The sequence below is a fragment of the Cebus imitator genome, unplaced genomic scaffold (genome assembly GCF_001604975.1).
Source record: "Cebus imitator isolate Cc_AM_T3 unplaced genomic scaffold, Cebus_imitator-1.0 Scaffold108, whole genome shotgun sequence".
Taxonomy (NCBI): Eukaryota; Metazoa; Chordata; class Mammalia; order Primates; family Cebidae; genus Cebus; species Cebus imitator.
Genome location: NW_016107423.1, coordinates 1,862,721 through 1,873,907, shown reverse-complemented (window position 1 = coordinate 1,873,907; position 11,187 = coordinate 1,862,721). Strand labels below are relative to the sequence as shown.

At 38.6% G+C, this 11,187-nt stretch overlaps 1 long non-coding RNA gene across 1 annotated transcript; it reads right to left on the bottom strand.

Annotated features, from left to right (window-relative positions):
* Positions 1 to 276: 276 nt before the first annotated feature.
* Positions 277 to 6,217, bottom strand: LOC108310854. The gene is made up of 2 exons (XR_001827956.2): positions 3,618 to 6,217; positions 277 to 415 (listed from the first exon to the last, which is right to left on the bottom strand). It is a non-coding gene; the product is annotated as an uncharacterized LOC108310854 (long non-coding RNA).
* Positions 6,218 to 11,187: the final 4,970 nt, after the last annotated feature.

Here is an 11,187-nt window from a genome sequence, read left to right as displayed (position 1 = left end):
AACTAAACTTTGTGAGCATGAGTGCAATTAAAATCATTTTATGTGATACAGAATTTAAAAATTAGTCATGAGAATTGCACCTTCAGAGAGTATATGGCCAGGTTAAAAAGAAATTAGTACTCACTTCCTTTTTGGAAAACCTTCAAGAGGGAAATGGCATTTCTAACACCTTTATACTATGAGGAGGAAGAAGTTGAGTTCCATGGAAGCCAATGAATCACATATGTCTCTCCTCCCACATTTGAAATCAACCGAGAAATATGTATAGCTATCAGGAAGAGAGAAAATTAAATACTTTATTGCTGATCAAGCTAAATTAGACACCATGCCTCAGACCCAAAGTGTCTTATTTTCTTCTACTTTTATCCCAAATAGAACTCAGTGATTCCAGGTGAGTCAGATGGACACTTCCAGCCTGTGTGGAAGAGAGAGGGTCTGAGCAAAGATGATCAGACAGTTCTCAAAGGAGAAATACAGGGAGAATAAACCTCGTCTGTCTGGTGACCCTTCACCCTATCTCACTCGTCAGATAAGTCAACAGCACATTTTCTGTAAAAGGCCAGATAGTAAATATTTTAGGCTTTGAGGACATGTGGTTTTGGTTCCAACCACTCAACTCTGCTGTTGTTACATGAGAGCAGCTGTAGACAATATATAAATAAGGGAGCGTAGCTGTTGTATTACTAGGGCTGCCATAACAAAGTACGACACTGGGTGACTTAAACAATAGAAATTTATTGTCTCACAGTTCTGGAACTGGAAGTCTGAGATCAATGTGTACACAAGGTTGGTTTCTTCTGAGGACTGTGAGAGAGAATGTGTTCCAGCACTGTCTGGTAGCTTCCAGTGGTTTGCTGGCAATCTGAGGTTACAATAACCTGGGCTGAAGCGTTGGTTAAAGAGTGAAAACACGGCTGGGCGCAGTGGCTCACACCTGTAATCCCAGCACTTTGGGAGGCCAAGGTGGGCAGATCACTTGAGGTCAGGAATTTGAGACCAGCCTGCCCAACATGGTGAAACCCTGTCTCTACTAAAACTACAAAAATTAGCTGGGCATGGTGGGACACGCCTGTAATCCCAGCTACTTGGGAGGCTGAGGCAGGAGAATCACTTGAACCTGGAAGGCGGATGGTTGCAGTGAGCCAAGATCGTGCCACTGCACTCCAGGGCAACAAGAGTGAAACTCCGTCTCAAAAAACAAGAGTGAAAAAGCATATCAAATTTAAAAAACACTTGTCTTTGCTCTAAGGACTCTAACACTTCTCTAAGACTCTCTTAATCTTAGAAGCTTCTAGTTATGCATTTTAATAGTATTTATTACTCCCCATCTTGTAAGAAAAGCAAGCAAGGCTGATTTGTATTGTAAAATTTTGCTTACGTATAATAGGATCTTTAGTGAATGTAGATATCACTTTAATCAGCAGTCCTCTTTTGGCACTTAATTTGTTATGATTGATCTTAGTCTTTAGTTTCCAGTGGTTTGCTGTGTATGTAACTTTTATTTACAAGCTTTTATGAGTCAACCGATAATTGGGAAGAGTGGTCTTAAGGGACATGCCACCCCCACCACCCTTTCTTCTGGAATACATTCCCCAAAATCTGCTCGAATATCAAGCTACATTACTAAAAACAGCCTGTGTCTGCTTCCAAATTGTCTTCATGGATTTACAATTAAACAATTGAGCTTTAATTAATAGCCCATTTTTTTTTCTTTAAGAGCTGTAAAAAGAACATTTCTGCATCTTTTATGAAGCTTCTGTTAAAGACTCTCAATTTTATTACATGGGGCTAGTGTATAAAGAGCTAGGTAATTAGTTATTTTTAAACTTTAGTGGTGGAAGCAAGTAATCCCTCCTTATGAAATATTCCCTTCAATTAAGATAACCATGGTACAGAACTTTCTGAATATCCACTTTGCTTTGCCTTTTCAGAAGCTCAGAGACCAGTTTTGTACTTGACTCTGGTGGGGAGACTCAGCCTAAGTTTTGCAATACAACTTGCTCTTCCTTCGCTTTATTATTTGGAGCTTTTAGTTTTTAATTTGTTTAATGATTTTATTACATAGTGCCTTTTATTGCAAAGAGACACAAAAATTATTTAAACATCAAATAATAAATAGTAAATGGTTGACTCTTATCATCACTTTGTGCGGGGAAATTACCATCTAATGCAAACATAACATTTCAGTACAGAAATTGTTGCTTAAAAATCTGTGGGGGAAACAGACAAAAAAAATCACCGTAACCTAGGGTGGCATTAAAAGGTACCTAAGGTCACAAAGATTGGTTCACTGTAACCTCCACCTCCTGGGTTTGAGTGATTCTCAAACCTCCCGAGTAGATCACAGAGATCTGTATTAGGAGGGTAATTTCCCAGGACAGAGTGATGATAAGAGTCATCCCGAGTAGCTGAGATTACAGGCATATGCCCAGCTAATTTTTTTGTATTTTTAGTAGAGACGGAGTTTCGCCGTGTTGGCCAAACTAGCCTCCAACTCCTGGCCTCAAGTGATCTGCCCTCCTCGGCCTACCAAAGTGCTGGGATTATAGGTATGAGTAACTGCGCCCAGCCAACATCAGCTTTTAAACAGAAAGAAATATTTAGATGTCAGTTCAATTATTTCTCTTTGAAAGAATTAAAATAAAATAAAATAAAATAAATTTCACTTAGCTTTTAGGATTATTTGGCTTGAAGGTGACAGAAACCCAACTCAGTTTCATTTAATTACAAAAAATGTATCTATTGACTCAAATAATTTGGAAAACCAGAGCTTACGAGTCTAGCTTTAGATATGACTAGATTTGGAAATTCAAAATATTTTTTTCTGCTTAAACTCGGTGTTGGCTGCATTATTGGGCAGGCTCTCCCCACAATGTAGCAAAAATGACCAGCAGCAGTTCTGAGTTTATGTTGTACTGGTGGCTGGAATTTCTCATAAAAATAAAAATAAGTCAGTTTTTCAATAGCTCTAACAGAAGACCCAGGGAGAGCTTTCACTGGCCTAGCTTTGGTCATGTGACCATCCCTGGATATAATCGCTATGAATGAAGAAATCCGGTACTTGATTGGCTGGGTTTCCATAATGGCAGTCCTACAGCCAGGCGGTAGGATCATCCCCACCTAAAGCACTTGGACTCAGAATGGGAAAAACCTAACTCCTAAAGAGATTCTGGGCTGAACAAAACAAAGGTTAACTACTCTCTCATTATGTTTCCATCCCTTGGCTGGCCAGCATCCATATAACCCTTCTTTCCATTTATAAAATTCTCGAAGTGGCCCTTGCCAGTGTAATGCAAATATACCTCTACCAGAAAAATTTTCCTACCTCCACTCTAAAGGGAGACTGGCTCATCCAGTTCCTGCTTTCAACTTCAATTATAGAATCTCTAAGTTATGACATGTTTTTGGTTTTGTCTAAATGTAGCTCATCATGGCTTGGCAACCTCTGGCTAAAGGATAAATTTAGCATTGCCAATTCACAGTGGTAGAGAGCAAACACCATCACTGCAATAAAACTTCCATTTGGAAAAAGAGAGAAGGGCAACCACTAAAGAGTGATCTCAAGTTCGCCACAATAATCTCATGCTGCTGGGCAAAGAAAGCAAGGACTCTCTGACCTGACAGCGGAGGGAGTTCTTTGTTCAGGAATCTGGCTGGCCCTTTACTGCTTTCTGGGAGGAAGTCCTTTTTCCACTGTCTTGCACAGGTATGTGTCAGATGGACACTGGGAGGTTTCTGTTCTAACAGCTAGAACATTTCAGTTCCTCCTTCCTGTTTGTGTGGGTTTGGACACTGAAAATTTGCCCTGTAAGTTAGGCATTCTCAGGTCTGTTCGGTGAGCTTTGGAATTTCACTGGCAATACCACAGCCTCTCCTGACAGATCTGTTGGCTGTTGGCTCTGTTAATTTCTTGGATACTCCTTGCAATGGTAACAAAGCCAGAGCTTTTGTGGAGTCAGGGCCCATCAGCCTGGTTCCAAACCTCACTGATTCTCCCTCTTAGCAATCAGCCTTTATGCTCTGCTCCTCTCTCTAGCCATTTGGACCTCACACTTGGAGACAATGGGCTGAAATCACACAGATCCTAACCCTCAGTGGTGGAATTCCTGGGTATGGCTTTTGGAGCAGAGTTGTACCTGCTCTCTTTGAATATACAGCAGCAAGTCCCTGGTTGACCAAGATCCCAACCTCTTTTTCCATTATGTTTCCTGCTTGTACTAAATTTAGCATGGGGCAGAGATTTACACATCCTAAAGGTCAATGGTTATCTGCTATTGACCGTTTTGGAGGGCCAGGAGCAGGCAAAAAGGATGACTCTTAGGAAGGACCAAATCCCTTTTCCTTTTTCCTTCTGCAACTGCCAGATTAGACTGAAGACTGTTCCTTTCCTGTATGGTCTTACTGAAGGCTAAAAGAAGTAGCCAACACCCTCCAAAATTCAGGCATCTTTTCCCCACTTCCATAATACTCTATCCTTGATATTTACAGTCAAGTCGTGTATTGCATAATGATGTTTCAGTCAACAGCAGACTGCTTCTACGATGGTGGTCCCATAAGATTATACTTTTACAGTACCTTTTCTATGTTTAGAAGTGTTTACATACACAAATACTTAACCATTGTGTTACAGGTACCTACAGTATTCAGTACAGTAGCATGCCGTACAGGTTAGTAGCCTAGGAGCAATAGGCTACATCATATAGCTGAGGTATGTCGTAGGCTATTCCATATAGGTTTGTGTAAGTAAACTCTAGGATGTCCCCACAATGACAAAATCGCCTAATGACATGTTACTTAGAACTTGTTCCTGTTGTTAAGCAACACATGACTGTATGATTTGAGTTCAGATACACATTAAGCATCTTTTAACTGTCTGCTTTGCTTTCAGTGAACAGCATTTGCCTTTTGCCCTGCAATGGGGGAATCCTCCCTCTCACCTCAGCTTATCCAATGTCACTAGGGTCTGTCATATGCAACACTCCACTTCCAACTATCAAATACAGTATTTATTAGGGCTCACTTCAATGCAGATAATATAAATTCAGCTTATAAAAGCTTAAATAGAAGGAATTTCTTGACTTCCCCAACTAGAAAATCCATGTCTTCAAATATGTTGATTATAGAGTTCAGTATTATCAGTACACATTTTTTTCCACTTGTCCCTACTGTCTATGTTAGCTACATTGTAATCATTTTTCCACTTGTTAGCAAAGACAGCCACCAGCAGCTCCAGGCTGTATTTGCAGGCTGCATTTGCAGGCTGCATTCACAGAGCTAGCAACACAACCAAAATTGAAGTTACAAACATTCCTTTGTTGGCCTGTCTGGGCCACCCGACCATTTCTTCAGGAACGTAGTACTATACTTAGTAAGTTCTGCAACACATGCCAACGTCCTCTGGATCCAGAGAGTAGGATCAGCCACTTGCACTGAGAATGGCAGAGGAGTGGTTCTTCTGAAGAAGGTGCTAAATCAAAAAGCCTATATTCCTTACATTAGGCAAGTCACTTTAAAGATGGGAGGCAGATACTAAACACAGTTTAGACTTAATTACATATTATCATGTACAATTGATCCTTGAACAACACGGACTTGTACTGCACAGGTCCGCTTACATGTGGATTTTCCTCCACTTCTGATACCCCTGAGACAGCAAGACCCACCCCTCTTCCTCCCCCTCCTCCTCAGCTTACTCAACAAGAAGACAATGAGGATGAAGATTTTGTGATGATCTGCTTCCACTTAATAATAAATATAGTTTCTCTTCCTTATGATTTTCTTCAAAAAGTTTCCCTTGCTTACTTTATTGTGAGAATACAGTATATAAAACATACAACATACAAAATATGTGCTCGTCAGTTATTTGTGTTATCAGTAAGGCATGCAGTCAACAGTAGGCTCTGTTAGCAGTTAAGTTTTTTCGGGGGGCTCAGAAGTTCTACTTGGATTTTTAACAGTGTCAGGGGTCAGCATCCCTAACTTCTGCCTTGTTCAAGAGTCAGTTGCAATTACTGAACACACATTCTTTCTGTAGCACACTGTCTTTCATACACATTGGCCTCAAGAGCCCTTTTAACTCTTAAAATTTATTAAGGACCCCAAAGAGCTATTGATTTTGTGAGTCCTTAATAAATTTTAAGCTATTAATGTTTACTTTATTAAACATTGAATCAGAAGTTTTAAAATTATTTTTCATAATTTTATTTAAAATAACAATAAACCCAAAAGTTAATGTAATTATTTTAGTGAAACATTACTATATTTTCAAAACAAAAAAAAAAAGTTGAGAAGAGTTTTACATTAAAAAAAACCTCACTTGCTTCATTACTGTTTTTTATACTTTTGCAAATTTCTGTATTATCTGACTTAATAGACAGCAACTGAATTTTTATACCTGCTTCTGCTTCAATTCATAACTGTGTTGTTTTGGGTGGAAGAAAATCTGGCATTACAGTTATGTAGTTGGAAAACAGAGAAGTATTTTATTTTATTTTATTTTATGAGACCATCTCGCTCTGTTGCCCAGGCTGGAGTGCAGTGACGTGATCATGGCTTTCTATAGCCTTGACCTCCCAAGCTCAGGTGATCCTCTCACCTGAACATCCTAAGTAACTGGGGACTACAGGCTAATTTGTAGAGACAGGGTCTTACTATGTTACACAGGTGGGTCTTGAACTCCTGGGCTTAAGGGATCCTCCCACCTTGGCCTCTTGAACTGCTAGAATTACAGGTCAGAGCCACCAAACCTGGACAAGTAGTATTTTAATAGCCTTTTTAGATAATTGTATATATTCTTTTATACTACACTAAAACTCAACAGGTGGTAATTTCTACATATGTAGAATCTGAAACCATACCAATGAGCTTTTCATATTCTCTTACATTGTAATCCATTGGTCAAATTTGCCCTTTGACTGTATCTTTTATCTATGCATGATTTTTTTTTTTTAGCTTGCCTTGATTGTTTGGAAAATATTGGTTCGCTGAGTTATGGAAATCTTCCAATTGTGACACATTTCATTATATGACATCAAAAATATCACACCCATTTTCATCAGTACCATTTTCAGCAAAGTCTCTTAAGTATTTGGAAGCTTTCAAGCTCATAGTGGTGAATATAAATTTTCTAAGCTTCTAATTTTCTCTTGAAAGCTGGAATTATATTGTTGACAAGAAAAATTGTCAGTGATAGACTCACTTTATTAATTTTTGAGAAAATGTCTGCCAAACATCTGAATAAGCATAGTTTGTTAGTTGTTCATGCAAGTAAAAATGGTCCTTCACAAAAAAAGTACCTGAGTCAGCTTGCAACTCAATCACACATGCTTTTCCCCAAGCAGTCTTTTCTTGCAAAATGCAAAATGCAAAATGCAAGAAAAGTGCTTTAATGCTTCCTTCCTATGTTGTCACACAGAATATTAAAAATATGTACTTAGGCATTGAGATTTAAGAAAACAATTTTTTATTGCTTCATTAATAACATTCTTAGGTGAAACTTGCACTGTATTTTTTCCCCTACAAGTGCATGCCACTGAAGAGGACAGTGACTGTGGGTACAGTCGGGGACCACTGCTTTGACTTGTGCTATGACATCAACAGTTTTACACAGCATTGCTTTTACACCACTAGTAAATATATCAACATAGTGAAAAAGGCAGATGACATCTCAATTGTATAAAGAAAATAATTTTGACCTCATAAACCCGCAGAAAGCATCTCAGATATGCCCAGGACTCTGCAGACCACACTATAGCTATATCTTGTAAGAACTGAAATAAATATACTTGGGGAGGTCCCGCCAAAAAAGGACCCATGAGCATGAGGTGCTATTTTGGCTTGGCCACTGATTTTCATCTGTCGTTTTTGTCATTATAACAATACATGTCAAACTAGACTTTGAAATACTTGGTTCTAAATGTTCGAAAGTTGGGGATAAAAAATTTAACAAAAGATGTAGTTAAATCAGAAGACATTGCTCTTTGGCAGACTTGTGTGCCAGACAAATTTGAAAATTGTCCTTTATTTTAAATGATATTTTGTTGTTTAAGAATTACTTGATAATATTCATGTTTTGGTATTATATTTTATATCTGTGCAAAACCATATATAATTTTTCTGGCTCATAATATTTAATGTCCTGCTATATATGGATATTCATTTTTGTGAAATTACTTTTTTAAAAATGTGAGATAATTCTATATGAATGTTTAATTACTTATTAAATTATATACTAACTTATTTTTTAGTACTAGAGAAACCTGAGGATGGATTCTAGCTATACCAATCACCAACTAATGAATCTTCAGTTTTTACTGCCTTATCCTCAGCTTCCTTATTTGTAGAACATTTGGGACATTTTTCTAAGAATGGTGTAATAGTATAATAAAGTGAAACTTAATGCTTTGCTGACCACATGGAGGACATTCAATAAATATTTATTTTCCTTCTGTCATCAATTTACTGTTCCCAGTCTTTGTTTATAAGAGCAACAAATACTGGATTGTAAACTCACAGAATTAGGAGGGGGAGTGTTGGGCTCCTTTATTCAGTTCTCACTGAACACCCAAGCTGCTGTGAGTTGTACCTGGGAAACAGGCTTTCTTTCAGGCAGAGTAATATGCAGGCTATAGCTGAAGGACTTTTTTGCAGAATTAAGACCTTTCTAGCAATGTCTCAAATAGAGCAGCTATTGCTGCCATCTTCGTGGTGTAATTTATTTTTTATAAGAAGATATGGGGCAGGGTGCAGTGGCTCAGGCATGTCATCCCTGCACATGGGAGTCCAAGGCGGGTGGTTCTCTCGAAGCCAGGAGTTTGAGACCAGCCTGGCCAACATGGTGAAACTATGTCTCTATGAAAAATACAAAAATTACTTGGATGTGGTGGTGGGTGTCTATAATCCCAGCTACTCGGGAGGCTGAGGCAGGAGAATCGCTTGAACCCGGGAGGCAGTGACCTGAGATCGTGCCACTGAGCAACAGAGCAAGACTCTGTCTCTCTCAAAAAAGGATGTGGAACAATTAAGGTAGGTAGAGGAAAGAAAGTTGATGTGGCAGGGTTTTTTGTTATTTTTAAGGTTTTTTTTAACACCAAAAATATTTTTATGATAATTAATACTGTTTTGCCTTAAAAAGAAAGCATTTTCTAATTATTACATGTATACTGAAGCACTATTTGAGAATCCTTAATACAAGGTGATTATCTTTGCTGTTTAAATTTAAAAACAGAAAGCGAATCCATGTCTCCATATCATGAGGAGTTAGAAACGGGTTATGGTTAGAATTTTCTATCTCACTGCTTTACTTCATTAGTGATGCTGCCCTCATGATAGAATTCCTGCTGTAGTTGGTTCTACTTTAATAATACTTGGCAGCTCTTGATTCCTTTTTTCTTCTAAATATATAAACAAAATGTTAGAAGTCATCACAGTCTGAGGCAGAAAGGATTTCATCAAGCCCTCAATTGATTGTATCTGAAGAAATAACAAGCCAAAGTGCACCTGAAATTGATTTATTTAGCAGCAAGAAAAAATTTTCATTGAACATCTCTAATACATTCTGTTCAGGTGCATTAAGGATGATTATTAAAAAGGAACATAGTGAATTGATGTGAGACAGGCACCAGATGGCATAGAAAAATTTTTATACATGTAAGATACAGAACAGTAGGATATTGTTAATCTCATTTTCCTTCTCTGCTGGTTTTCTAATCCTTAGCATTATTTCAACTATGTTTTCAAAAATTGCACAATTAATTTTAGAACTTAAGTAATGTAAGTGAGAACTTAAGTAGTGTAAGTGGCCAGGGTTTCAGCGGGCCTAGGTTCTAGTTCTTAGTTTCACTCTGAATTTTTGTTAATCCATTGTTATGGGTTGAGTGTTTGTGTCCCTCCTTCCCAAATTTATATGTTGAAGCCCTAACCCACAATGCAATGGTATTTGGAGGTGGGGCGTTTGGGAGGTAATTAAGGTAGAGTCTTGGGAGTAGGACTCTCATGATAGGATCAGTGTTTTTATTAGAGGAGGAAGAGTGGCCAGGCACAGTGACCCAAGCCTGTAATCCAAGCAGTTTGGGAGGCCAAAGTTGGAGGATTGCTTTAGGCCAGGAGTTGAAGACCAGCCTAGGCAGCACAGAGTTAAAAAAAATCTCAGGCACACCAGCAGGTACCTGTAGTACCAGCTACTTGGGAGACTGAGGCAGGAGTACTGCTTCAGCCTAGGAATTTGAGTCTGCAGTGAGCTATGATTGTGCCACTGCACTCTAGCCTGGGGGACAGAGCAAGACCTTGTCTCTTTAAAAAAAAAGAAGAAGAAGAAGAAGAGGAATAGACTGGAGCTCCTTTTCTCTCAGCCATGTGAGAATACAGCAACAAAGTGGCCATCTGCAACCCAGGGAGAGCCCTCACCAGAGGCCAACCACATTGGCACCTTGATGTTGGACTCCTAGCCTCTAGAACTATGAGAAATAAATTTCTGTTATTGAACCAACCAGTCTATGGTATTTTGTCATGGCAGCTTAAGTTAACTAATATACTTGTTCCACCCACTCAACTTCTCTTGACCTCAGTTTTGTCATTCATAAAAATAAGATTATCAGATTGAATCATTTCTGAGGTTCACCCTGTGGTAGAATTTGTTTTTGTTTTTGTTTGTTTTGTGAAGTAGAGTCTCACTCTGTTGCCCAGGCTGGAGTGCAATGGTGTGATCTCGGCTTACCGCAGCTTCCTCCTCCTGAGTTCAAGCGATTCTCCTGCCTCAGCCTCCTGAGTAGTTGGGATTACAGGCACATGCCACCACGCCTGTCTAATTTTTGCATTTTTAGTAGAGACGAGGTTTCATCGTGTTGGCCAGCAGGCTAGTAGAACCTTTGACCTCAGGTGATCCACTTGCCTCGGACTCCTAAAGTGCTACAGTGTACTCAAAATAGGTTTGTTGTGTTGAGAAGAATTTGAGACTATCAAGATTCCTCTCTCAGTATTTCTGAAGAGTCGCATATGCAAATATGCAATATTGAAAATATGACGGAGGTGCAGTGGATGCCTTTCTTTACTATTTTATAACTTGGATTATAGCTGAATGTAGTCTTTACTTTTGATTCCTTATTATTTTTCCCTGTACCATTTTAGCATTTTTTATTTAATACAACAAGTATTTGTATCTCATCTTGCAAAGATGTTATTTGAAATTAT